Source organism: Pundamilia nyererei, unplaced genomic scaffold (assembly GCF_000239375.1).
Source record: "Pundamilia nyererei isolate P.nyererei 1_Seehausen unplaced genomic scaffold, PunNye1.0 scaffold00076, whole genome shotgun sequence".
Lineage (NCBI taxonomy): Eukaryota > Metazoa > Chordata > Actinopteri > Cichliformes > Cichlidae > Pundamilia > Pundamilia nyererei.
The window spans coordinates 2,506,829-2,512,587 of record NW_005187477.1 but is presented as its reverse complement, the minus strand read 5'-3'; the positions used below and the strand labels follow the sequence as shown (position 1 = coordinate 2,512,587).

Below are 5,759 nucleotides of genomic sequence, written 5' to 3'. Positions count from 1 at the left end.
CGTCCTCATGATACAGAAACATCCCCAAAAAATGTCCCAACAACCAACTACAGTCCAAAACTTAGTGGGTCCTCATGTGGATGGATAATTAAGAACACACACACACACACACACACACACACACACACACACACACACACACACACACACACACACACACACACACACACACACCGTGCCCCCTCCTCTCAAACACAGTTCTCATTGTTCACTTTCAGACTTTAGAGGAAATCTTTCCCAGCTGGATGCACGAAGCCCCACCCCCTTCCACCCTCTTCCTCGCACCACCACGACCACCTCCATCACCGCTCGTGGTCCTAACCCGTTTAATCCACGTCACAGTGCACTTCACATCAGATGCTGGGGATGAATGGATCCCAGAGTCAAAGCTTCTTTACCACGTTTGGTTCAGACACGACTTCGACCAATCAAACATCTTCATTTCTCCCCACCTGTGTGATGTAATAAGGTGAGACAGGCAGAAAATGGAAAAACTGAGTTTTTTGTTGTTTTTTTAAAGAAAGGCACAACTACTGGACACAACCATTCAATACCTGACAAAATGATGCTGCCATTGGTTAAAGTTATCAAACGCTGTCCTCCTATTGGTCCTCCCACTACTCTTGATACCAGCCTTACTGCCCACGGTCATTCGGGCCCTGAACGCCCCACAGCTGCTGGGGCTCCAGCCGTGAGCCCTGAATGTTAATTGTGTGAACGCTGTTGCCGATGTGTCCACATTAGTGATGCTGAACGCCAGACGCGGCACATATTTTAAGATGAAACATCTGCGTCTTTAGTTTCACTTTACACAGATGTGAAAACACGTCCAGCTCGTGGCTGCAGTTTGGCTGCTGGACGATGAAACCCGGTGAACCCGCGGAGGCGAAACCGAAGCTGCTTTTATATGCGCCTGTGTCGTTTGGTATTTAATTAAGTGTACTCCTGTGCTTTTCATGTGTAGTGCTGCACGTCTGTCTGCATGAACAGTAGCAGTACTGTGTCTGTATATGTGGAGCGTAATCTGAGCTGCGTTTTCACATTTTTCTCCTGAGCTCAGTCGCAGATCTGCTCCGGCTTCATGCCCACGGTCACTGAAGACACGACTCAGCAGCTTCACAGTCAAACCGAAGACAGTCGCGTTTCTCTCAGACGCAGAGCTGAGCATTCAGATCAGACCGCCTACTTCCTGCAGACGCAGGCCAAACCTTTCATGACAGCTCAGGAAACAACTGTTGTTTATTCAGACAAACTTTATTTGAATTCAAAAAGGTTGCTGCTAATAAATAAAACTCAGCAACAGTGTGAAGTCACTGTTGCTCAGTTCACTCTCTGTCTGAAATAAGCAGGTTTAGTTTCTCCCTCTTGGACATGACTGTCTTCTGATTTGCTGCCCCTCACACACACTGAACAGCAGGTGGGTGGGGCCTTTGCATCTGAGATGGCCATGCTAGAAACATCCTCCCTCTGTGAGCTCACACAGATCCAAGAGTTGAAGGAATCGAGGGAAACTAAGTGCTTACAGCAGCCTGTGCTTTGGGCTCACATACACTCACCTCAGTACCTTTATTCATGTTTGATATGAATATCCACCAGTGGAGATACATCCCAGGAAACAAGGAAAAGCTGAAGAGATCCAATTTGGACAAGTAAAGAAACAAAAATGGAAAAAGGAGAGAAGAAAATGGACTTTTGATCTATCGTCAGCCTCCGTGCAGATTTCCTGTGAAGTCTCTCAAGGTTTCCTGTTAAAAGTGTGTGTTTGCTGGCAGAGCAGTGAAGCCGCTGGTGTCAGATAAGCCGCCCACTGTGGCCACTGACAGGAAGTCCTCCAGCAGCTGATAGCTGGTCAGCAGGATGGTGCAGCCGCTGAAAAACCTCTAACTGTCCTGCACCAACCATGAACACATCATTCATGGTTGGCCACGACGCGTCTCGTGTCCTAATTTTAGATTTACTGCTTTACTTTCACGTTAGTCTTTTATTTTCTCGACTCATCAGTGATAAAAAGAGCCCAGCAGCGACTGCACTTCCTGAGGCGACTGGAGAAGGTGCGCCTTCCCGACCCAACCTGAACGCCTTCCACAGAGGCACCATACAGAGCGTGCTGACCAGCTGCATCAGTCTGGTGTGGAAACTGCAACGCGTCCGACCGCAGAGCCCTGCAGAGGACTGACCGCTGACACCTTGCGCTGCATTTGGAAAGCCACTAGCATCGTGGCTGCTTCACTGCTCCACTCTGTGGACTATTGTATTGATTTAGTCTCATTCCCATTCTTTTCTAAGCACATCTTACTCCTGTGTACTTTGATCCAGGAGGATTTCGTCCTACTCTACTCGGGTGTACATTGTTGGGATGACAATAAAACTCGGCTTAAATTTTACCCTAAAATATACATAATCTGACAGCAGCAAAGAGAACAGCAGTCAATGACGTCCCTGCGACGCTGCCAAATATCAAAGAAAAAGTCAAACTAATGAAACGAAACGTCCACCAATCAGAACCTCCGTATTAAAAAAAAACATGCTGAGTTTTAATCTCGTGTTCAAACGTGAAAGCTCGCCTCGTGAGCGTGAGCGGAGACACGGGAGCTTTTTAGTGTTTGTGGATCCAAACAGCTTCACACGTCCTTGCTTCACCTCTGAATGACACCTGAGCATCGAGTGTTTGGGGCTTTTAAGACTCATTAAAGTGGACTTCCTGTTTCATATTTCACCTTCTTCCTGAGGCCTGCAGCAACACGCCGACAATCGGCCGGCGGAGCCGCCGTGCAGCGGTAACATGAGCGTGCATTAATGAAGCACACACAGCAGTTTGTCAGGGGTAAATTCCATGAAGCGGGTCTTTCATCACTCTCCGTCACTTCCAAGAAGTCCTTCAAACTAAAAGGCTGTAATGAAGGCGCGTCACTCATGAGGCCTCGAGGCTTTTACTGACCCCTCCTCCTTCTGCCAACTACTCGAACCCTTTGTGACCTTCGCTCCAATCACCGTTACTACGGTGACCGGACTGTTGGCGAAGAAACAAAGTGTGGTAAAATATATGTACAGTAAAGCGGACTGTAGCACCGTGTCGCTCTGTGTTCACTGAAGTATGAAGCGATTCAAACTCGTTCAGCTTGAACTTTAAACTCCAGAGTTTCAGTTTCAGAAGGCGAACACGCTTCGACTTTCTCGATCTCTGGAAGAACCAAACACAGACGGTCCTCGTCCACATGACCAGAAACGTGCTGTAACCGTCCTGGAATGACAGAGAGGTCAGCCGACCTGCGCAGAGAAGAAGAAAACAAAAACCACAGCGCCCGTGACCTCGGTGTTTCTGTCAGGTTGACGTGACTGCAGCACAGCAGGCCGAACGTTTGATTTTACTGGGACAAAAGTTTCATGCTGGGACCTAAAAATGCTCAACTTGATCATTTCTTAATTTATATGAAACGTGTCGATCTGTGAGCCTTTGTTCTTATCTAACGAAGGCAGCGAGCGTTATATAATCACAGAGGGCCAACGATCAGTGGCGTGCTGTTGCTCGGCGCCCTGTTCTGATGCATACCTGCTGTGCAGAGCAGCTGATGCACATCTGCCAGCTTTGCATGCTTAGATAAAAAGCCAGCACGCATGAAGACAACAAACCAAGAGGACCAGCGCCGAGACCCCAGCACGGCTCAGACTGCACCTGAACTCAGCACAGGAAATCATTAGGCAGCAGGTCAGCAGCGCTCTGTGTGCTTCCACTGGATCACACCTCAGAGAAATGCGGCACTTTCTGCTGCGCTGCATTCAAATGCTTTGGACACGACAGCCAAGCACAGGCTGTGTGAAACTGTTTGCTCTTCCTCAGAAAGCAAACTCGTTTTGCTACTTTTGTGTTTTGCCGTGACGTTTTCAAATCAGTGCAACTGCACTTTTCTGATCAGGAGCAGAGCCTTCAGGTTTAAGAAAGCTCCAGATCCAGGCTGAGACTCTCGAGCTGCTCTGTGGCTCCTTTTTACTTGTGCAGGTGTTCAGTTTGCGTTTGTGCTCGTCCTGATTTGTTCGACTGTTGCTCTGCAGGTGTTTTATTGCTCGATGTTGATCGGCAGGTGTTTGCTGTTTGTTCAGACAGAAGCAAAGGTAAAGTCCTTCTTTCTCTAAGGCCAGCCTGACCCGGTGCAGCTCTGTCTGCGTTCTGTTTCACTGCCAAACAGGATTATAGGAGTCAGGACCATTTGTACTTTCAGAGACACACACGTTCAGCGGCAACCTGATTCACTGATACGGTGGTTTAGCAGCATCTGAAAACAAGCCCGCACCTGAGCATCCAGAGCTCTCTGCTCACCTCAATCTGAGAAGCGACTGCAGGTTCTGCTTCTGTAGATGACCCAGTAAATTCATCCTCAGGTACCAAACAAACAGCACGAGCTGCCGATCAGCAGCTAAAGTCAAACACAGACATGTCTTCCTCCTCTTGCAGCAGATGGCCCCGCCCCTCCCTAAGCCTGGTTCCGCTGGAGGTTTCTTCCTGTCCCAAATCCCAGTGTCACAGGGTCAGCTTCCTGTTTCTTCAGAAAACTGTGTCTGGTGAAATAGGTGTAACATAACTTTTGAAGCATAAGCAAATAAAACAATAAAAACTCCCTAACACTTCCTGTTAAAAGGGAGTTTTTCCTTCCCACTGTCGCCAAAGTGCTGCTCATAGGGGGTCTGTATGTATTATTGTAGGGTCTACATCACAATATAAAGCACTGTAGTTGTGATTTGGTGCTGTACAAATAAAACTGGACTGAAATTTCAGCCTCGAAATCCCAGAATTCCAGAGTCCAACACGTTTCATATCACTGCGACTCCTTCTGCCAAAAACATTCACTGATTTCTAAACTTCACGAATGAGAAAATAACTGACAGAATAACTGCTGATGAAAACAAACACAGTGCAGCAGAGAAGCCGTTTGACCATACAAACAAGGGTGTGGAGGAACTGAGAACACACACACACACACACACACACACACACACACACACACACACACACACACACACACACACACACATATGTTGGTAAAAATCACTTACTGTTAACAGTCTTTTTGATGGGTTTTGACACCTCTGGATTTGCTGCCATCAGTGACCATTTTATCAGTTTTTCTCCATCACCAGAAAGAAGGGTACGTTGAAGGATTGCACTTTGAGAAAGAACAGAAGAAAGGAAGTTATGCAGAAAAACAGCACATTGAATTCAACTTAAAAAAAAATATATATATATATTTTTTTTTCTCTTACCTGATAGCCTGAGCACATGTAGAGCCGCCATAAGTGAGGCCTCCTTTGTGATGCGACTCATGAACATTTCTGCATGCCCCGTTATCTCCACTTTCACAAATCAGATCATAAAGAGCCTGCTTTTCAGACATTTTATTTTTAAGTTCCTCCAGTTTTTTTTGGTTATTGGGATCAGCTTCAATCAGCCTCATTTTTTCAAGGATCATCTTCTCATACTCATTTTTCACAAAGCAAATTTCAATGGCTTTTTGTTTTAAGGATTTGTTTTCATCTATTTTTTCAGACTTAATAATGTCCTCATAGGCCTTAATGGTCTGCTCCACGTCTTTAGAAAGAAAAAGTAGAGGATATTCGGTATGTTTGGTATCAAGCTGCCACTTTGCCACTCTGTAGAAAGGATTTCCATTTAGATTTTTGAAGACACATTTAGGAGGGATATGGTCTGCTTCCACTTCCACAGCCCTGATAGAACACAATGTGCTTTATAAAAAAAAAGCATGCAA

At 46.3% G+C, this 5,759-nt stretch overlaps 1 protein-coding gene across 2 annotated transcripts in view; it reads right to left on the bottom strand.

Annotated features, from left to right (window-relative positions):
* exoc3l2b (exocyst complex component 3-like 2b) overlaps positions 1 to 5,759 on the bottom strand; it is a 48,644-nt gene that overhangs the window by 11,551 nt on the left and 31,334 nt on the right. The gene's annotated exons all lie outside the window — the stretch shown is intronic.